This window comes from Falco naumanni, chromosome 2 (assembly GCF_017639655.2).
Source record: "Falco naumanni isolate bFalNau1 chromosome 2, bFalNau1.pat, whole genome shotgun sequence".
Classification (NCBI taxonomy): domain Eukaryota; kingdom Metazoa; phylum Chordata; class Aves; order Falconiformes; family Falconidae; genus Falco; species Falco naumanni.
Window position 1 is genome coordinate 68,807,955 of NC_054055.1, and position 23,893 is coordinate 68,831,847.

Genomic DNA, 23,893 nt, shown 5'->3' on the forward strand with positions numbered 1-23,893 from the left:
AATCTCAGCAAACAGTTAGACAACTGGTTTGTTTACACTTGTGTTTGTCATTACCTGTTTGTTTCCTCTTCCATGTGGCAACCTATTCCACTTCTCCAAGCAAAACAGACTCAACTAAAAAGTTATTCACTATGGGCTGGGTAGCCACAGACCTATAAGAACAGTGCCCAAAAGAAACTTAGTCAAGGAAAACACTCAGTTCTACATAAAAATACCAGCCCAAATAAATCTCTCTTCTCTCTCTAACAAACGCACAAAGCCCAATAGTATTTAGGTTGAAATTAATTCAGTATAACTTTCTGCCACCCTCTAAAATTTGCCGAAGTTCAAGGAGAGGAGGAGCATGAATTAGTCACAGTGTAGGCTTTATAGCCAGCGTACTTATATACTATATTAAAATTAAAAGTTCCACATTGTGTTTGAAATAAAAATGAATAAAGTGGCCTCCTGCCAAATAGAACCAGAAGCCACCCTTGTGCGGAACTGAAACATTTGGCTTATATAGTACTTAATTTATTTTCATGAAATGACAAGTTATATAAATGTATCTTTAAAACAGAGAGGCAAAAAATTTAAAAAAAGTTTCTTTGTATTGTGGTTCAGAAAGGTTGACACAATCATAGACTATATATAAACAGAACAAAAACCAATAAATGTTCCTCAAGGAGGGCTTCCAGCACTGTGCTCTTAAAAATCTTCAAAAACGACGTGATCATGCAGTTGAGCCACCACAGAAAAGACTCACAGTACCTTCTTTTGGAAATGAACAGGAGTTTTAAAATCTATTGAAATGAAGTGTTGACATAAGGAAATATTTTGTGGAGCTTTCAGGTTTCTTTACCATTCACTTTATTTTACTTGGCTACTTTTAATTTTTTTCCACTTCTTCTCTTTGAAAATCCTGCATTGTCCAAGCCCTTTCGATTAAGCAGCTTGCCTGAATGAAAGCACTGTGTTGATGTGGCGGTGCATCAATAAACAGGGTGCCTCTCAAAGCAGGACAGAATGCTGAGAAATAGGGCTGATCAGCGGTAATTACTCTTACACTTCATGCAGTAAAGGGAATTAACTCCTAGGACTTTGGGCCGAATGGAGAAGTACTAGTTGATGTTCCACATTGTGAATGCTTCAGTGCCTGAACCCATTATGAGTTTAAATGGAGATGGGAATTCACTATATATAGGGCTTTTTTCTTTTCCTTTTTTTTTTTTTTCTCTTCTCTTTTCTCCCCTTCTCCCCCCGCCCCCCCCCCCCCCCCCCCCCCCCCCCCAGTTAGGAATGTGAAGCAGAGTGCAGAAAATAGAAATAATACGGGATGCTGAACAGGCTGCATTTCTGTCTTTTGCTAGGGTCTTTACATTCATTTTCCATTAAAACACAAATAATTCAATAAAGGGATGCCCAGAGCAACCATATTTATGGGAATGTACCCATCATATTGAGGAAGACACCCATATGCCAAGTTAAGGAAGTGGAATTGCTCTAAGGCAGACCTACAGAAACTAAGGTACACAAAAACACATAGCAGGAGGGGAAATACAGCTAAAAAGGCAACTAGTTAGCAGCTGCCACTATGACCTTTAACTGCATCCATGGTAACTGGGCTAAAGATGGAGTTCCATTTTATTATTCTCACACCCACAATGTTAAGCCTATGAATCCCATTGCAATTTAATGGCTGAAATCAGAAGGCAGATCTGTGTTCATTGGACCAGTGCCGACATCCTCTTAGCTAATGAGTGCAATAAACATTTTCATGCCAGGAAACCAATGCAAGTGGAAATATTATGCCATGCAGAAATCCATCCCCCAAACACAAAGAAATGGTCAGTAAAGTCAGCCCTTTATGATCATTTGCATATACTGTAAATTTTCAGGTTTTAGGCCACGCATCTTTGAAGCAGGAAGATATTTAACTCATATTCTTTAATACTGTGGCATGCAACAGCATTCACTTTATATTAAGAATCATGGGAAGAATTATGTATTCCAGAGTTAACGGCTATAGCTGCCTCCAATTATTTTCCTAAAAGAATCTTATGTTTTTAAACAGTAGTTTTTCTTTCATGCATCTAGAATGTGCTTCATCCAATTGCAGGTTATGTATAGTACCACCAGCTGAGCAAAAGACAGCAAACCAGCAAACTGTTTCAGCAAGAAAGAGGGCTTTGTTCTAACTTTTGTTGCTATTGTAATTTGACTCATACAGTTTTTCTTATGAATCAGTGACAACAATGTCATACCTTTGTCATGTGAGCTGAAAACAAGACATATATCATCCTCCTTTGGGCTGAAGAACCAGAGCAACAACAGCAGCAGTTAAAAGGATCTGTGCTGGATGTGTCTTTGAAATCTCAGGCACTTCCACCTCTAAAGTTCTGCAGTAACCTGTAAAATCAACAATGAGATGTATGGAGTGGTGCTAACAATTGATTTGTAGGACTTTACCTTGAAAAAACAGTAAAGGCTAAGGAGTAGCCATAATTATTTTAAAAATTGTAAATAGAGCGATTTAGCCATATTGAGCCGTTCAGTCATTTATCTGTCTTACCCCCCAGCCTACCCTAAAGAGGGAGCATCATACTGATAACACAAGAGACTGGGGTGAAGAAAATTCTGAGTGGATAAATGTGCAGCTTCAGAATGAAGGTCACCAAAATCTCCTTGAACTCTTGGGTAAACCCACTGTATTTGCTTCAATGTGGTGCAGTCAAAGACATAAAACTACATTAGTACATTCATAAAAAGCATTATGTGAAATATCCCTGCCCCTCACAGTCAACTTCCTCCTCCATCTTAAACTACCCAGAATTTTATTTTTGTTAAAATGTTAGCCTGGCATAAGGAGAGAAGGCTTAATGACTTCCCCTGACAAGAACTACATGTATTTTTTTGTTTATGGAATGCTGCCAAATATCCTTTGTAATAAAAAGCTTGAACTATTTTGCTAACAGAAGCTGCTTGTTCTGGTAACTGTAAAGGTCAGACAGAAAATAATTTTGGTGTTTCTTATCTTTTAAAATAATGTCACTTTTTATCATTACGGTAACATTTTTGGACAACAAAGAAAAGAGAAAACAGAAGATGTGATACCCCCAGACCACCAGGTACACTATTTCTTAAAAGACATTAGGTTAAAAAAGCTGTTAGCCAATTATACCAAAGACTGGAAATGTCACAAAAGCCAGTGAAATCTCCCTGGTAACATTCAGAAATAATATGCTTTGGATCATACTGTATATTAAATGACAACTGTCAATTTAAAAAAGAAGTCCTCCAAAATCTTTGATGTATGACAATTTAGAAGTTGAAACACACTGTTCTTACCATTTAATATCTGTGAGATAAAAAGCTTTTGACACGTTAACTAATGTGAAGGAATAAGTGCTCCTTTCATTTCCCTAACAGTGCTGGACTACACCAAGTAGCTTTTTGTGGTACATGTCATAAGAAGCAAGGGGGTATATAACTGTTTTATTTAGTTAAGAAGTATATACATTTCTGGCTATTACATTGCATAACAATAGAGAAAGGTGAGAACCTGTATCCTAAATATTGTTCTTCGATACCTGCAGTATTTCAGCTAAAATGGGCGTTTGAATAGGCACTGATTGTCAATATTATCTATTCCACTTTTCCATCTGGGGCTGTAGTACAGCATGATTCAGAGGAAGCTGTCAGTCTCCGAGCGTGCAGCCATTCCAGGATAAAAGGTCTGTTGAATGGCATGTTAGTTGTCTTTTTCTTGTTTGTTTGGGGTTTTGTTTGTTTGGTTTTTTTTTTGTTGTTTTGGTATGGTTTTTTTCACTGCATGGAAATAATTCACATTCTTTAGCTTCAGGCGTCTAGCCTGGGTGGCTCTCAGGTAGCTAAGGAAATATCCAGCAGCCAGTGCTGGGTGGTGAAGCTGACTCCTTGCTTCAGCTGGGCTCCCAGATTCATCAGCTATGGGGGATGCTTGCTCCTACCCTGTGAGTGCAGTTCAGCAGTTAAGGCAGTGGCTCAGATCTCTGTGCCTTTGGGGATCAGCTGGAAGACTCCCATTTTAAGGGTAACCCGAAGTTTCATCCCATCAGGTTTCTCTATGTAAAGGCTTCTCCTTCCACTGAAGCAATGGAGCTCAGCCATGACATTTAGAGAAATGCCTGACCCTGGGCAAAGGGGGTGTCAGAGAGTCTAAGCTGTAGGTGACCAAATAATATTGGTTCAGCTGGTTCAGCAGAAGCATTTAGAGTCTGAATTTTGAGTTATCTAAATTAACGCCCTGTAAAAAAGGAGATTAGGTATCCAAATAAATAGTAAGCTTCTAGGTGTTTTTGCTGGCCTTAATGAATTGTGAGTGTGCACGCTAATTGTTAGGCACGGAGTGGATGGGGTTTTGTGGCCCTGAAAACTTCATGTTGAAGGTTTACACTGCTCTGCTGTTGGCAGAATATGTCTGAAGGTGACGCAAAGACAAATCTGCCCAGAAAAGGAAAAGTCCTAAGACCTCAACAACTGGTGCCATTGGACTTTGGGGAGGAGGTTAGTTCCTCTGCTAATTAACAGTATGGACACAAGCTGGGAGCACTGCTGTGTATTGCCTCAGATCAGCTGTGGACTTTTTTCAGTTATTCTGCTGAAGAGCAGGCCACAAGTTAACAATACCAAGACTGAGAAGCTTCATGAACTCCTTCAGCAAATCTTTATAATAATGCTGTATTCACTGGAATAAAATGAAAAAGCTGATGACAGAATAGTGCCACAGTTCTGAAGAAGGCAATAAACATGATCTGCTGAGAAATCTTGCTGACCCTGAAAGCAAGAGCAGAAGACAGAAAACACTGTTGTTGAACCCTTGATTGCACAACACATTTGACAATGCAGATTTTGATGCTGTGGAGCACTGGCACGTTGGGGAACTCATTGTTTTAGGCCAAGAAGTTGCACAGACAGAGTGGGCTCCATCTCATGGGTGGGACAAGTACTGTCTTTGGTTGAAAAGTAGATGGAGCATCCAAAATGACATGAGTAATGAAAGACTTTGCATTAACAAATATAATACAAATCTAAGCTATGTATATCCCAGTAAAACATACAAAGCACAGAAAATTAATATAAGCAGCTGGAGGAACGAAGCAAAAATGTATGCTAAACAGAGCTATATAAAGGATGGCATTTTTAACTTTGACACAAACAAAATAATCCACATTTACTGCAGAACTTTCAGAAAGCTGAGGTGGTAAAACCGCTCACTATGATATTGAAAGAGCAGACTTCTTAATAAATATTTCTGTTTTAAATCTGAAAAAGAAAGATGATATATTGATATATTTTTGTGTGTGTTGTATGAATAATCAATTTTTTGTTGTTTGGCAATCAAAGCAATATAACTTTATCTCAGGTAAATCCAAACTGTTTTTTTTTTTATTTCTTTTTTTATTTCAGAATCTAGAAAAAGAACACTTTAATGTCCATTTACATTTGTTCTCAGTAGCCCAATATGTATGTAGGTACTTAGAAAAGGTGGTGTAACTTCAAAAGAAGATGTTCAGCCCAGAATTCCTGTACCTCAGTGCTTAAACCATTTCTTATTCCCAGTCAAAAATGCAGAGATTTGAGCTTTCTTTTCCCTCTTCATGGGTGACTGATATATGAATGTAAAAGTGTAAGAAATCAGAGCTCCTCTCTGGTTTTGGCATGACATTTAAATCCTGCCATAACTGTTTGCGTTACAACGGCTGATCCAGTTCATTCCAGATGCTTGAATACTTTTAGACCCATCAAAACTTATGTCTTTAGGTGAATTAACAATTCCAAGGTGAAAAAACATTCAGCCATACTTGTATCACATAATGAAGAGGATTCCCCATTAGTAATCAAAGAGGGTGTTAAACAACAAACCCTAATGATTAGCATTCTGAAATCAGCAGAACTGGATAACCAGCATTTAAGAATTCCTAAAAGCAGCTGGAGAAATGTTCGGTACATTGATGATAATTTTGAACAAGTCCTGACATACAAGGAATGCCATAGGAGGCAAGCAGACAATGTTACTTGTCAGACCCCTTCGCCTGCTGTTACTCTTACGCAAAATAATGCAAACTGACATGGGATATTTCTCCTCTGATTCCACAAGAAATGGTACCAGTAGAATGATTGCAAGTTTTTTTTATTAACAGTCCAGAAGTTAGCATGAAATTACTCCTGGAAGCATTTCTGGATAAGTCAGTGGTAAATAACAAAGAGAACACTGTGAGATGGAACAGGTTGTTTAGTAAACTAGGTTATTAGAAATAAGATGCTTTAATACAGCTCAATCCTAAATTAATGTCCTAGAAACGAGGATGAAAACCATAGAACTGAGTAACAAAGCAGTGAGTTAAAAATATGGAGGATTCATAACAGACAAGCAACTAAACAGTAGCTCAGAATGGGATAATACAGCAAAAACTCAACATGATTACTGAACGGTCACTGAGGGAACTGGAAAGCTGATCTTCCCGATATAACTTGGGGAGGACAATGTTGGGAGTATGGCATCAACTTTGCAGTCCACATTTTCAGAAAGACACAGTGGAGCTACTGGAGAGGGTAGAGAGAAAATGCAGAAATGTTTTTAAAATGGAAAAATACTTCTGGTGAGAGATTTAAAGAGTTGGATCTTTCTGTTTATGAGGCAGAAGATTGAGAGGTGACTTGCTTATGGCATATATACCTTCTCAGGCAGAAAATAATGGATATGAAAGGACTCTGTAATCTAGTGGAGAAAGGCATAATAAGAGCCAAAGGCTGGAGCCTGAAGCCAGATGAATTCAAATTGGAAATAAGGCACACACTTTTAATGCTGATAGCTATTAGCTATCAGAACACATTATAGAGGGAAGTGGTGGATTTTCCATCTCCTGAGATCTTCAACTCAAGATTAGATGCCTCTCAGGAAGATATACTTTAGCTGCAGAGAAACTATTTGGCTCAAGGTAGGGATAACTGTGTGAAAGATAAGTGCCTGTGATCGAGAAGAAAGCAGATTAGATGATCTAAGAGTTCCTTTTTGCTTTTTACACTATGAAAATTTGAAAACCTGCGGTATGTAGCTGGACGTTAATCTGAATCCTCCACTCAGATTTAGCCCTACCAGATTACTGGTGCATTGAAGTGAAATTCATACCCCATCCCTCACTCTTTTATATCCTTTTGGAGGGTTTACCCAGAGGGAAGCCAGATTTATTGCTCTTTGCTTTCCTTCAGAATTCTGCTCAGGCAATACTCCATGTTGGAGAAATTAATGGAACGGGCACAAAGATCTGCAACCACTGTTTAGACTTTCATTCATGCTTAATTTCTAGAAGAGCTCAAAAGAGATATCAGTGTTGCTGGCATGTACTTCTAGGACTGAGGCATGGAAAAATGCAGAAAGGTTGTGTTCACTGCTCCACCTACTAACATTAATATGTATATTTTGCAGTCTTCTGTCCCAAGCCACAGCCAATTACTGAAAAATCCTTGCTTCGTATGTGAGCAAAGGTGACAAAGAGAACAGTTTTCTAATTTGCGGCATCCAAAGATAGAAAGAATGCTGGAAAAAATTTATTATGTTAACTGACATCCTTTGTGAAAAGATGTTGTGTATTCCATGTCGGGAAAGAACACTGGAATATCTTTTGCCTGATCCTGGCCTCCTATATCAGACAATCGGTATAATTTGGTTATGTGAGTTGTATTTCAAAAGACTAGTGGTGACATTAGCAAGAAAAGTAGGCAGCACTGTAGAATCACACAATTTTGGTGATAAGGCATGCATTTATCTCAGATATTGGCTGAAAATTACTGTTTTAAAGCCTGATTTTATGGTGATGAGGGGAATAGAAAAAGGATGCACAATACCATGTAGGTTGGAAAAAAATGAAGGTAAAAAGATTGGTGTAACAGTGAGAAAGAAGAAAAGAAAAAGTCATTGCATATTTGGAAACAAACAGGTGAAATTATGGTGCAAAAATACAAGTTTGTGCACAACAGTTTTATGGACTCTTAAGGTATAAGCAATTTTATTTAACTTGAGCTGTCAGTGTCTTAAGTTGTCACCATAGATTCCCTGTACTGCCAATGGAGAGAAATAGGTGCCTTTAAAACATGATTCAGCTGACCTATTTTAGCCATCTGCTTCAGGACGAGATGAATCGCACCCTAAAAGTGCCTATTTCTCTCCATTGATTATGAAAAGAATCCAGGGTGACAACCTCAGATGTAGATGTCTCAGTTATAGATTTTTGTATTTTGTCTGATGAATCCCACTATTAGAGCCTATAGATTCTGACACATCTTCACTTTTTTCCATAATTTCTTATTGAAAAAAACAGCTAGTATGGAAAAATAGAGGAGATACACATACATTTGTATTGGGTGCAATTTACTGTAGAATGGCTGGAAAATTGACATTATATGTGTCAAATGTTGACATTTTGATGAAAAAAATCAACCCCAAAATACTTCAGCTGAGAAAGAAAATATGTCTATGTGGAAATACTGACATGTGGCCTCATGAGAGTGACAGGTCAGTGCTTCAGGCTTCCAATCTTCTCTATACGGCAGTCTCTGCCTGAACTACATATTCCAGGATTCATCCTGGTTCCCTCCATTGATGATCCTGGTCATGCCTCTCGGGATCCCCATGGTGATGTTGAATCACTAGAGAGGAGCACAGTCAAGTAGCCAGAACCAGTCAGAGGAAATTTGGAGCATGAAGTAGCCAAATTACATCTTCTACAAGGTGTCAAAGTGGTATACTTTTAACAGGAGTATATAGAATTTTGATAGGATGATAGCAAGTTCATGTTTTGAACCAGCAAATGACATCTTAAAAAAGAAATATGACAGTTTAGAATTAATAACTTGACTTCTTAACATCCAGACTGATTATGTCTTCAAGGAAAGCTAAATTATGGTTGTGCACTTATTCTTTATTTTGCTGTTATATTTCAATGCTCTTTGTAATCTTCTAAGTGCCCACACAATTTTATAGGTTTATGATCATATTTTGCATTTCTCCCTTCCCTTCCCTTCCCTTCCCTTCCCTTCCCTTCCCTTCCCTTCCCTTCCCTTCCCTTCCCTTCCCTTCCCTTCCCTTCCCTTCCCTTCCCTTCCCTTCCCTTCCCTTCCCTTCCCTTCCCTTCCCTTCCCTTCCCTTCCCTTCCCTTCCCTTCCCTTCCCTTCCCTTCCCTTCCCTTCCCTTCCCTTCCCTTCCCTTCCCTTCCCTTCCCTTCCCTTCCCTTCCCTTCCCTTCCCTTCCCTTCCCTTCCCTTCCCTTCCCTTCCCTTCCCTTCCCTTCCCTTCCCTTCCCTTCCCTTCCTCCCTTATTTTCTCTTGCTTCCTCTCTCAGTCTTTTGTTTTCTCTCTTTCCCTCCTTTTGAGGAACTGGATGGTGCTAATAAACTCAATACTCATTTCACCAATGTGTGGTTAGCAAAAGATACTTCCCATTATGAAGAAGAGCACAGGAAAACACAAACAGCTTAGATCAGCTTGACAGGTTATCAACTCAAACTTGAGTGCAAAGATATGCATAAGTTAAATTCAGCAATATCTTTGAAGATAAAGCTTATGCATAGTTTTTCCAGAGATAATATCATGTTCAACTTACAGAAGCTGCATTACTCAAGATAGTAACTTTAGTGAATGGTCTCAACAAATTTTGCTATTCAAGAAGCCAGAGATTCTGACTCCTAATTCCAGCTGGGAGGAACTGAAAGGGAGAAAAACTAATCCCAGCTTTAAGAAGGTGAAGACCAAAACCTGAACAGCTTCTGAGATTTTGACTTTCCTTCAGAGAGCTCTGCTGATGTTGCATTATTTGTCGATAAAACTAAGGTAGAGAAATAGACTACTCTTAGTTTTATTTGGAATTTAAACTAATCTGCTTGCAAGAGTATATGGTACAATGTGAGTAAAAAAAGTGACTCTAATCATATTATTATACACAACTAAAAGCTATAACTGAAAACTCAGAAAAAGATTTGCAAAAAATTTGCTTTTTAAATATGCATAATGATTTGCATGTGATTATATATTCACATATTATTTATGTTTACAGATGTCAGCTGCCATTTTCCCAAACCTTGATGCCCTCTCTCTACATCTTCCAAGCTGCCACAGCCTTCTCAGTTCAATGTCTTCCCCACAGGTGGTCCTTTAACCCAGCTCTGTTTTCACACATTGTAGTGAAATCCTTTGTCGATCCAGGTTGAAATTCACTGTTCACAGTAAGTGTCATCTCACAATTTGGAGTTGGGCTTTAGATCCTCAGACTGTCCTGATCTCCGTTCTACCCACAAAGATTCCCATCTGATGTATTTTTACTCCTTTTCTGCACTGGCTTTACTGGCAATGCCAATTGCCTGACTCCCTGTAAGGTTAAGGGCTTCCTACCTGCTTCCTAAATACCCATCCCAGTTTCTTTTCCTAGTCTGTTCCTCTTCACCTTGTTATGATGTATCTGCTCCTTGCCTTTCTTAATAAGGTCTGATCTACTCATTTGGTCACAAGTCTTCCTCTTTCTCACCAGAATTTAGTTTGCTGTGATCCAAACCAACAATCTCGTTGTAACTCTCAATATAATCTTCATCAGACCATAATTCCGACCTTCTAACGACTCCTATGACAAAGAGGTCTCAGTGACCTCTTCTCTGGCTTCAAATTATACTAGATTTATCTGTGCTCCTAGAGAGCTCTTAGGCTGCGAGGCAGAATTTTTATTTTCACCTCCCAGTCCTTCTTTTGTTCTCTCCACATTATAATATGGTGGCTGCCTTCTCCATGCCAGCAAGAAGTCCTGAGTAGAAAAAAGGAGAGCAAGGCTCCCTGTTCTCCATCCTGCTCCATCAGGGGGATCGACGGACTCCCTGCAGGAGGTTAGGGACTGACTGTTGGGGGATCAGCTTGGCTGAGAAGGATCTTGGGGGAAGGAAGCTAAACATGATCCAGCAGTGTGCCCTAGTAGTCATGAAAGCTAACAGCATCTTGGGCTATATTAGCAAGATGAAAGGTTTGACCAGATGATCTTCTGAGGCTGTTCTACAACTCTATATTAACTATGTTAATGATATGCTGAGAGAAGTGATTTTTCTCCTTTACTTGGCCACATCCAGATACCGTGCTCAGTTTTGGGAACCCAGTGCAAGAAAGACATAAGTAAACGTAATCCAGGGGCTAGAGCACATTCCCCATAAGGTCTGTCTGTGGCAACTAAGGGATGGCTGTAGGGGGACCCCATAACTGCCTTTCAACACCATGAGTAGGCTATTAAGATGGCAGAGCTAAGTTTATTACTGAGGTGCATGGCAAGAGAACTTAATTGACTTAACTGGAATGTGGGAAGTTCTATATATAAGATATTAGGAAAAACTTTAACTGTGAAGAAAATGAAACACTAGAGTAGGTTGCCCAGAGATTCCAGAGTGGAATCTATCATTGGAGGTTTTCAAGATCTGATGGGACGAACCTGAGTAACCTGAATTCTGAATTCAGTGTTGACCTTGTTATGAGCAGAAGGTTGGACTAGACACCTCTTGAAGACCCTTTCAACCTACATGATTCTGTAATTCTGTGAAACCTCTGTTGAAAATGTTTTCCCAGAAGTTCCTCACTTGTCCATATTAGAGTGGGTTTGGATATATATCAATACTATGCATCCTTTTAAATTTCATGCCTTTGCTTTCAGGCACAGAAGACTTGGAGCACTTCAAAGGAAAGAATGCCAGAATTTTTTCAATGTGTACAAAACAAGATTATCTCCCTGGACTTGTTGGATACTGAGTAGTTTTGTCTGAAATATTTAAAGAAAGGAAAATGAGGTCTGAGGCAAAATGATGTAAAAAACCTCTCTGATTCACAGACTGGTCTACCACTGGTGCTACCAAAGTTGCTGTTAATCCGTCATGTCTACAGTGAAAGTTCAGGTCCCCATAGCACCAGTTAGACATCATATGTTGAAAACCAGGCAAGTTGCCAAATGCTAGTTCACTTTTAGTGGGAATGCCACGGTTTGGCAAATCAAGAGGTAAACCAGAATATACTCTATTTTGCCATCTGTTTTTGATGCACTATGTTGTTTTCTAAGTGGTTTTGTATGGAATTAATAATTCAATGTATTGGCCAGTTGTAAAAATTATGCCTAGTATCAGCTATAATCTTAGAATTGTATTTCTCTCCTTCCTCCATACTGCCCCCTCCTTCCCCTGCCAAGTTTCTTGCTGACCTGCAGTAAGGTTTTCTTCTGAGATTCTCTTAATATTTTCAGGTATCTATCACTTAGCTAAGAGATGGCATCTAGCAAAATTAGTAGAAAATGAAGACAATTCTGCATCTATAAGTAGAGATACAGGACAACCACAAAAAAATAAAAAAGGAAACAGCGTTCTGTCATATTTTATAAAACAGAAAGTGAAAGATAGAACAATGTTGATTAAGCTTGGAAGCTAAAGGTTTCTTGGAGAAAAATGCTCAATGAAAAATTGAGCTGTAGAAAACAATTGAGTTGTAACATGATGGGAAGTATCTCAAAAATGGAATACACAAAGGAAAGAAAAGCTAAAATATAATAGCTGTCCTGGTTTTGGCTGGGATGGAGTTAACTTTCTTGTTAGTGGCTGGCGCAGTGCCGTGTTTTGGATTTGGTGTGAGAACAATGTTGATAGCACATTGATGTTTTCAGTTGTTGCTGGGTAGTGTTTGTACTAAGTCAGGGACTTTTTAGTTTCCTGGGCCCTGCCAGTGAGAGGGCTGGAGGGGCATGGGACATTGGGAGGGGACACAGCCAGGGCAGGTGACTTGAACCAGCCAAAGAGGTATTCCATACCATGGGCTGTCATGCTTGGTATACAAACTGGGGCGGGGTTAGCTGGGGCCTGGGGATCATTGCTCGAGGACTGGCTGGGCATTGGTCAGCAGGTGGTGAGCAGTTGCACTGTGCATCACTTGTTTTCCTTTCTCACATTTCCTTTGGATTTTATCCTTTCCCTCACCTTTCCATTATAACATATTATTATTATTATTATTATTATTATTATTATTATTATTATTATTATTATTATTATTATTATTATTATTATTATTATTTCCTTTTTATTATGTTTACATTATTAAATGGTTCTTTTCTGAACCTCTGAGTTTTACATTCCTTTCTGATTCTCCTCCCCATCCCTCTGGGTGAGGGGGAGTGAGTGAGTGGCTGCGTGGGGCTGGGTTGCTGGCAGGGGTTAAACCACAACAGCCTAAAGAGGTAGTTTCCTAAATGAACTCTGTGAGTATTGAAGAGAAAGGGGAAACATGGGAAGATACTTTCCTGAGTCTATCTGAATGGTTATCAAAGACAGTGTTGATTAAACATGCAAGTGAAATTGTAAATGAACTTTAGATATGGAAGATCCTTTGGGAATCGAGAAACCGTGTGCACTCTAAGCCTGACAGCTGATGTCAACATTTTCATTCCATATTTCTGAAGAAGCCAGGGAAAAGGCAACTGGTTTGTAAGCTGTCTGGAATGGACAGAATTAAAGCAGAAGCACTCAGATCTACAGATTTATGTGCACCAGTTTTCAGGTCTGGAATAGGTAGTGGACTTCCTTAGATTAGAAAGGGCATGTGAGAAACACTTGTCGAGTCCTGAAAAAAAGGAGTGAAGTTTGGTAAAACTACCTCCAGAAAATCTGCTGGATTTCTGCTGACTTGAAGTTGCCACAATGCTTGTGCCGTAAGTATTCACTGGCAAAGCATGAAGACTCCATCAGAAAACTCCCTATGTTCCCTGTCATTTCAGCCCATCTACAAAAGTGAGGTACGCAATGGCCTCTCGTTGAATTTCTGTTTGAAATATAACTCAACAGGGTTCTGCTTATCCACAATACTTACTTGCACATTTCTGACTCACCTCACTTCAGATTGAAGGATTGCTTCAGGGTAGTAGCTTCCACAGTCTTTCTGCACTAGATATTTCCAGGTGGCCATTGACATTGATTAGTTCTTGTAGTCTAGGAGTTCTGGAGCAGAGGTAAGTGATGGCATGCTTTACCCCGAGTAAATACTGTTCATGTAACCATCTGCACCACTGCAGTTGCTAGCCAGACCACCATTTCCTGAGGCCTGGATAAAAATATTTCCTCCACCACAATGACCCTAGGGGAATAAAAAAAATAAAAAAACAAAACTGAACTTTCCATACAGACCTTTTATTTTAAACAGCCAGTGTTATATTTCTGCCAAACTTAGAAGGTGTTTTTGATTATGTAGCTTTCAACTACCATGGAATTAATATAGAAAAACTTGTGTTCTTCAGGGAGCCCTGTCATACATCTGCAAAATAAGGTTCTTTTTATGTACCTACACATTAACATTGACATCCATTCCCTCATTTAATTAACAACATTTGAATGTCGTTTCCTTTCATGTAGTAATTGTATTTTTTATTCCTAAACTGATCTCTTGTTTTGGATGGAGATACAATTGGAAAATATCAAGATTTGTGCAGAAATAAACAGTAACAATAAGGGGTTCCTTTTTTCCTCGTGGTTTTTGAAACCTATATCTGGACTTTCCTAGTGAGTTTTGAAAAAAAAAAACCCCAACAAACCCGTGGTGGGAAATGAGCCTCTAGATTTTGACTTGAGGGGAGAACTTTCTAAATTTTTTGTTCTTTCTTTCAGTGAGTTCAAAGCTAACCTGCTGGGTCTGGGAACTTTCATGTCTTTAGGACCTTGGTAGTAACTATAAATAGTTGTGGTTGTTAATGTAGGTACGCACACTGGAGAACCTAGAGCATGTATTACATGTCCACCAAGGAGCCGCATTCTGAAGAAAGGGAAGTTAAAACTGCATTAGTAATGCTTAAGTTTAACAGCCAGATAAAAGATATATGGTAGAGGAATGCAATCTAGTTTTCACTAGCTACCTGAATTTCTTTAATAAAGCTGACGAACTCATGAATATTAAAATGAGTCCTGGGTTATGTGTCCTTATGTAAGGTATTCCTCTTGTATCTGGTAAATGGTGTCCGTGCAGTTATCAAAAAGGAGAAAAGAAGAGAAAGTAAGGTTAGATCACAGGAGAAAGGTCAGCCTGTTGGGAGGGGTCTTAGGACTCCTTGTTCAGTGCCTTATGTAAAGAACCAGGAGATAATGTGCAATAGTTGTCAGTTTTTGGTTTTTGTTTTTTAAATCAGAATTTAAGTGTATTAAAGGCAATCTATCTGTTTATGAAACATATGTATGTACAGTCGACAGTATTTTTGTGTTTTTTTGGTTTTTTTACTTTACTGAAAAAATTAATCAAGTTAAATACTTTAACAGAGTTATAAATGATAACTTTTTCTCTTTACAATAAGCCTAATCATTTCTAGTCATTTGCCTGGTTATTAGTGTATTAATATAATTATCATAATAAGACAGCACATGAACTTTGCAGCTGGAAGAAAAATAAACTTTTTGAGTAGAACTGCAATAAGGTACTTAGACATATCTCCAAAAATCCCTAATAAAAATATATAATTTATTCTGATACATTTTGTTCAATAATTAGTGAAATTAAGTAATTAAAAAGCTTATTTTGGTGTGAGGTTTCCTATGAGTGGAAAATTCTAAAGAGCAATCATAAGATAACTCTGAAGAATACTCTTTCAAAGAAATTTGGAAAAGTAGCACAAAGAAAAGACTTGTAACAGGTATTTTTAACTAGTTGTATGCATTCAAACGAAGAAATAAAAGTTCTGAATGGCTGTAGGAGCAATATGAAAATGCATATTATGCAGGAGGTTTATTTCCAGCTCAAATCCTGGCACTTTTTCTAGCATATATTACCTTTCTCTCTCTCTCACTAGTCCCCAAATTCATTTGCCTTGAAAAGAAGACATTTTGCACTGTTTCCCAAGGAAAAGCATTTTTGATCAATTAGGTCAGAAGCAGCTTCTGTATTTTTGAAACAAAACCTAGAAAACAAAATTAAAAGCATCTTATAGGTACTAGTTTATCCCTTTAATGCCTCCATTAATATTAAATAAATCCTGCAAATACAGTGTCTCAGTTTTGGAAAATATATTAATTGGGTGTATGTCAGGAATAAAATCCAGGAACTCACTTTTAATATTTCTTAAATCAAAAGCTTCTTGTTCTTAACAGCTAACCCATTTAGATATTCATTCCCTCTCCTCCTTCCAAGAGCCAGCCTCTTCAGCTGACTGCTGCACTCCAGTGCTGTCTGTATAGGTTACAAGCAGTGAAATGCGTTACAGCCATCTACATTTACACTTGTCCTAGCATCAGTGTTACTTCCACAAATGGCTGAAAAAATACACAATTTTTCTTAATGCTCAGAGCCACATTTACTACCAAGCACCTCTGGAAACTGCAATTAAGAGCCGAGTTTTCCTTGTGGATCAGACCCAAAGTACCTTTCAAAGGCAAAGGAAGATTTCAAACACATGAGGTCTTTTTCTGATTTCATATATTTCCATGTAAATCACAAACATGTAAGTGAAAATAATGACATAAATGCAAGCAAAATCAGCTAATTATATTACAGGTTTTTATTACAGATAATTCATAACTCCTTTGGTTAGTAGTACATGTTTCAGACATTGCTAAGTGATAATGATCCATTTACTGATAAAGTAGGAAACACTTAACACCGGGAGACAAACATCTTAAGAGCCCAAACCTGCAAATAAGTTTGCTTAAATGTACTCCTATGGATAAACCCACTAAAATCAGTGAAACTATTCATGTGCATAAATTTAAGCATATGCAAAAGTACTTGAAGACAGGAGATTTAGCTCTTAATTATTTTAGGTCACTGAAGGAAATGGAAGCCACAGTTTCTCCCAGAACATGTGGCAAATCTGCTTAGAAAGGTAATATGGACTTGGCAGAAGGAAACGGTGTATAAGCAGCCTCATCCAGGAATATGTAAGCCCACTGATGCTGCTGTAGAGGATCCAGCTGGGGAATGACTGATCTAGGTAATTATATTGTAAAATCTTTAGAGGAGACATCCCATACAAATTTTAGAAAATATAGTTCAGGGACTCAAGGTAGCTGCCAGATGCATAATTCACTCCAAATAATTTGTAAGACAAACCTCACCTCCTTTTTCTATTTGTGAATTTTACAAGAGCAGTTTATGACTTTCTTAGATTTATTATTCAGAATTATTCCCTGAATGAAGGTGTATCATTTATGAGCACTTCACTGCAAGTGCTTGATATTCAAAATTTGGCATTCAATATTGTTGGTTAGTCAGAGCAGAACACATCCCATGTTGTGTTTCTCTGAGTAGAAGTTACCGAGAGTCAGGTTTTCTATTGTAAATCATTATATTTCAGAATTCAAAAATCACTTTCTATTCCCATTTTGCAGTAATCACAAGACATCTCACAAACATTCTGGCTAAAGGCACATTTGTTCAAAATTAAAACATCGTTATTTTCATGGCATTATTTTGTCCTATTATGTCTCTATTTATGTCCTACAATGTCTTTACTATTCAGCTATAACGAGAAGGTTTATCAAAAGATATAGCATCATTTAAAAAAAACAAAACAAAACAAAACTCTAATAGGGATAATTTTGTCCAGCTGCATAATCCCCCAGCTGGGATATTGTGGGATGTCCCATGCCTTATTCATCAGTCCTAATACGTTAAGAACAAAACTTCCAAAAAGTGACACAACTGAAGACTTATAGATTTAGCTATCTAACATCAGTCAGAGGAAATGTTTAATGAAGAGACTTGTTTATGTCTTGAGAGTCTTTTACATGTATGCTTATAAAATGAAGGTGATTCCTATCTTGGTCCTGCTTCTGGAGAACTGCTTCCCACATCACGGAACAAAACTGTCGTGGTTCCCCTGCTGCTGAAAAATCCTATAATAAATAGAAGATTGTCCAAACATGGTTAACTCACCCCCCACACCACCCCACCCCCCCCCCAACAGAAGAAAGAAAGCATATTGAAATAGTTCCTAACTCCTATTTTTATTGAAGAGGAATAAAATGGCTGAAAAATTGGAAGCAAGATATATAGAGAAATTACACTGCTCTTAACACAAGCAATATTTAGTAATTTCTTAGCCCTGGCTTGCAGTCAGTCATCCTAACCATCTGCTCAGAACTGAACTTTTTCTTCTTCTTCAGTGTAGTTGAACTATATCAACAGAAACAATTTTTTCAGGGAGAGTAAATGTATTGCTATGAACGGCTTGATGAAAGACTGAATCTTTGTATTCCTGGAAAGTAAGTCTTCCTGTAACAAGCAGCTAACGTTTGAACACGTCAAAGCAAGCCTTTTAGAACAGGAGATAAGAGCACTTGAATGATTCTTACAAAGTGGTAACTGGCCCAAAAGAGAACGTTGTGTACGGTAATTTATTCTGGGAGTTACATTTTCCTCGGCCTTGAAAAGAACTTTACCATGACTCAGTATGTTGGACTTCACTCCCAGTTTCACTCAGAAGATTTGGGTCTGGAATACAGACCAACTGTACAACAAAACATTTTATACGTTCAGGCAATGTTGTTGGCATAGGCAGTGGTAAGATAATGGCTAGATTCGTATTAGGAATGGCTCGTAAAATAATGAAAATCTGAGGTGGGGTGTTGATTCATGGTTTTAATTTTAACTATGCTGTTAAACGCTGTGGTGCAGAAGCTTTCATGTTTAAGCAACTATATTAATCTAAAAGTACTGTTGTTGATAAAATTTCTTTTGCTTTTTGAATTGGTGAATAACGCACCATCAGAAAGCTTTTATTGCTGGTATAAGCTACAGCTGTGCTAGAGGGGATAGCTACACTAACCTAGTGTCACTGTCTCAGCATGTGGCCTGTTCAAAGTCATTGTTTATGTGGACTTTCTACCATATGGAGTTATCAACGTTTTATTGCAAAAACCTTAGTGCTGCTTTGTACTTCCAGAGTGACAATACAGTGAGAGATCTTTTATCCTTTAAAAAAAAATAATAAAGAAAAGGATAAATTTTCTCTTCTCCCCCTTGTAATCCTCTCCCACTAGAAAGATACATCGTTATAAATACCTACATGTATAAGTGTAGACGCTTATTAATATATTGTAAAATCTCCTATTTTGGGTAGCCTACCACCTCACTTTCAAATGCCCGAGACTGACCATGCTGGCAAGGAAGGGATAACTCTTCCTCCAGGGAGTGCCCCATGACTGCCCCCGGGGCTGTAACCCCTCTGTGCCCAGTGAATGCCTGGGCAGAAAACACTCTTCTTTAGCACTTGCAATATCCCGTGGGCCCAAACACATGGGGCATTCTTAGGTAGTATTAATATGTAAGTAGGTGGTTAGGACCCTGCCAGGCATGTTTGGGCAGGCTGCCCAAAGCCCCCGGTGTGGATTGCGTGCAGGCACAATGTACTCTTGTCTGCTCCTGGGAATGCATTTTGAGCGGGTGAGGTAGACATACCTCTGGAAACCTGAGTAAGGCAAACTGTTCCGGTTCATGTTAAGAGGGAAAAGGAAATGAATAAACATTATAAATCTTCATTAGCCCGACAAGAGTGAAAAGCATTCTTTCATGCACAATAAAGAGTAACAGAAATAAAAGGTAAGTAAGAGTAAAAGGAATTTTTGAACTCTCCTCTGCAGCAAGAATCCCATGAAAACCACAGGAAAGATTCAGATGTATGCAGATAAACCATAGTACTTCAGGAGCCTTTCTTGGTTCGTGCACAGAGTCCCTAACAAAACAATCAATGTATGGTGAGAAAAATGTCAGTTTGCTGAACCTGAATGTTTTCCCCAAATATTGCTCTATTAAAGATCTGATTGGAAGGATAGCTCTTTGGTCCATCCTGGAGCTCTGACACCTTCTACATTTACTGCTGAAGAAAGTGAAGCCTTGAAAACTTGAGCTGCAACTCCCCAAATCTAGTTTCAGTAGAGTAATACTGTAGCAGCTCCAACACAAAACGGTCTCTCAAGGGTTTTATGCCAGCAAACCTAGAAGTAGATTGAGTTTGCATAGCCCCAGGCTGGTCCTGCAAAGGCAGCATCACCAGTTGGGATTCAGTAGTGGCTGCATTCCCTCCTGCTCGCCTCCCAGGTGGGTTGGGGATGGATACATACCCCAGTTCTGGAACACCATGTGCCTGGGTTTGTGAAATGATGTTTTAAAATTCTAGCTTGTGGGAAATTTCTGAATATTTGATTTCATAATTAAGGTGGAAGGAAGTACTACATCAAAATAGTGTAAGTCCATGCAAATAAGAAAATCTGTGTTTTGGGTAATTCTAGTCTAGCCTCCTTGTTGTTCTCATAGGTTGTTCATTAACTACATATGAGGAAATGTTCCTTATCCAAGGAAATAACACATAGATATATAATTTTTGAAGCCCTACATGCACAGTAGCAATAGTTGAAATGATATCGAGATAAGTTTCTGATGGGGCTTTGGTATTGCTGATAAGAATATTCAGTTGCTGGAAAAAGTCTGTCCTACATATGATACAGCAAAATCACTCCAATGGCTAAGGGTACATTAGCGGCACTAGGACAAAGATTCAGACAAGGCAAAGCCACATACGAGTAAGTATGAAGATGGAAAGCATATGTAGCCATATGGAAACTCAAAGCAGATGATGGAACAACTTAAGAGTAGAATGATCAAAGTTACAGATATAATCAGTTAGGTCAGAAAACTCCGGTGAAGGGAACAGTAGTGATAATGGACAATATATCGAACAAGCAAAAAAGACAATGCTGTCATAGAAAAGACAAACGCTACACTAGGTTGTGTTAATTGGAGCACTCTATGTAATACAAGGAAGGCAGTTTTTCCGCTCTGTTTGACTCAGCTGAGCTTCATCCAGAGAGCTGCATTTAGTTTGGGCTACCACATTTTTCAAAGGATACAGACAAATTAGAAGGACTTAAGAGAAGGACATATAAAATGATAAAAGGTGGTGAAAGTAATGCCCAGGAGGAAAGCTTAAGAGACTGCGATATGTTCAGGCTAGAGAAGAGAAGCCAAAAGGGAGACATAATAACTCTCAATAATTGCATAAAGGGGTGTTACCAAGAGGACAGGGACCAATTATTCTCATTAGTCAATGGGGACAAAACAAGAAGTAATGGACTTTAGCTGCAACATAGATAATAGTGTTAAATATTAGGAGAAACTTTGCAACTGCAAGAGCAGTTAGGTCATGGAGCAAACCATCAAGGGGTTTTCCAGAATCACTTCCACTGCAGGATTTTAAGGCCAGTCTTAGTGTCGATCTTTTGGCAATGGTTGAAGTTTAATGGATTCAGTCCAGACACAATAAATGAGGGAAGGAGAAAAAAAGACTGCTGAATGACCTATGTGGGATGTGTTTGCTGGTAAATAGCACTGTGATTCTCTGACTCCGTACAGTACAATGAGAGGTTTATTTGCTATTGTTAATTTTTTTCCCTATCTGTAATCCCTGTCTTCATCTGAAAGAGAAAATGCAGAGATGTGTTTTACAGGCCTAAATTAATACTGATATGTATCCATCATGCACATTTAGAGATGTGACCACATTTCCTATCCTCAGACTGGCTGGTGACTAGTGTGCTTTTTGAGTGTCAGCTGGGAACAGAAGCCTTCATACCTTCCAGCTGCAGGGTTACTTGGGTTGAAGTAGTGGTTGGTTGTACCTGACACCTTTCTGCAGCACGCTACAGGTAAGGGCAATGTTTGTCTTTAAAGCCCTTTCAAACATTCAGCCCCATACTTGCCATTAACTAGTAAAGGCACAATTTATACCCTAAACCTACACTTTCTCTGCTTGGAGCACAACAAATGCTAAAGTAAATCTCTTTCATGAACACAGTGCCTCTAGCCCTACACTACCTGCTTGCTGGACATCCTTTATGTAGCTCGGGCTGTTAAAACTCGAGATAAAACATTGTGCACCAGCATCTGCAAAATGAGCATTAGGACTAGTATCAAAATCCAGGACACTGACAGCTTATATTAATAACAAACTTTTTCAATTACTCTAAGCAATTCCCTGTGTATAAATGCAAATCAGATTAATATTTAAGCCAAAATTCTGAGGTACCAATATACAATTAAACAAAAAGGGAGAGGGGGATATTTTTCTTTTTGTTGTCTACTGCACTGAAATACTAAGTGTCTTCAAACCACTGCTTAATGACACAGACTGGAAATGAAGTAGCTGAACAAACCCCCTATGTGGATGTGTTCTGCCAACAATGATTCCAGTGCCAGCAATAAATTCCCAGACTAAACAGTTTAAATTTCGCATTCTCATTTGTGATGCTGTACTTATGCTACACTCACAAGACTGATTCTCTGAATTCAAAGTATTCTAGCAAATGAATTATTAGAAATATGAAATTTTGAATGAAACTATATGCCTACAGCAAATTAATCTGATATTCGAACAAAACACTACTCTTATCAAGAGAAATTTGTGGGGGTTTGAACAATAATAGTTACAGTCAGGGTCAGTCAGGTTTCCACTTTAATTCCTATGTTCAGGAGACTAAATCCAATGCTGACTGGAGCCTGACAACCAGCTCTCAGATGAGACAAGATACTTTTCTTAGTAACCAATGAGAATACAATTTTGTGTACTAAATCTTCATGGTTTTATTTTAAATTTCATTATTTAAAAAAGAAAAAAAAATCTTACTTTTATATAACTACAATGGTTTTAAATTAAAATTTGAATTTGTCCAAAAGCTAGTTCAAAGTGGTTTAGGTATTATGACAACGGAAAAGGAAGAAGTATGAATGCTTAAAAATGGACTGCAAAACAAGACAAACAGAAAAAGCTTCACAAGCATTTTTAAATGTGGACTTAATATGCATGTGTAGCAGCTGTATTGACACAATGGACCCTAACGGCTCCTTCAGGTTTCTTTCATACTGTATTATTCACTCTGCAGTCAGTGTACCAAAGACAACATTTTTGGGAAAAAGCTTATATTTTTGCAAGCAGCTGCATTTAGACAATGACACAGGCAATGTTATCATACAACTGTCCCAACAGAAAAGTGTTCTTGTTTAGTGGAAGTATTTAGTATCTGGATATAAGGTCGTCCATGGGTTGGCATGGAATGCAAGTCAGAACACTATTTGGTCCAGGGCTGTGAAACCTTTAGCTGACAGATTCCACAACTGAAAGTAATGTAGCCTTGCCCTTTACTTCCTCACCTGCCAGTTTCCAAAAACCATTCAAATTTAATAAATGTTCCTTACATAACTAAGCTAATTTTTTCTTAGAAATAATGAAAGTTGGTCTGGATTTATTGAGCAGTTTTATCTGATTTATGAAAACCACTTTTGTCCACTCTTTTCTATTACAAGTGTACAGTACTGGGAATACTGAGCTAATGTCCTCGAGGAAGACCATGTGACTGCAATTATTTATGAATTAACATGTCACAGATTTGAAGCTTTGAGACAAACATATTTCCCAGCTGCACATTTGTGACTTCTGAGTTTGTAAATGGAACAGATGAAATAATGACTTGCTCTTCCTCACTATTCCTCTTACATATTGGTTAGTTGCTGGATGTGTAAAGACAGGAAGGAATACTTATGTAGATATTTATCATTCACAGAGTGTAAATTAAACATGCCATTACTTTATCAGCTATGATAATAAATACTTGATGCTAGACTGTATTTCTCTACAAGTGATGTTATCATTGTTTCTAATATATCGTTTTCCTTCAGAGATACAAAAATAATTTCTGAATGATAATGCTGCTTAAAGCCAACACAGTGCAGGAGTAAAACCCTGGAACTAAAGTGTGAACTGCTTTATAAAGCACAGTAACATGTGCTTAGTTAATGCTTTAACTTGATTTGTGCTTTGGGAGTCAAACAATAATTTGACTGATATTATTAG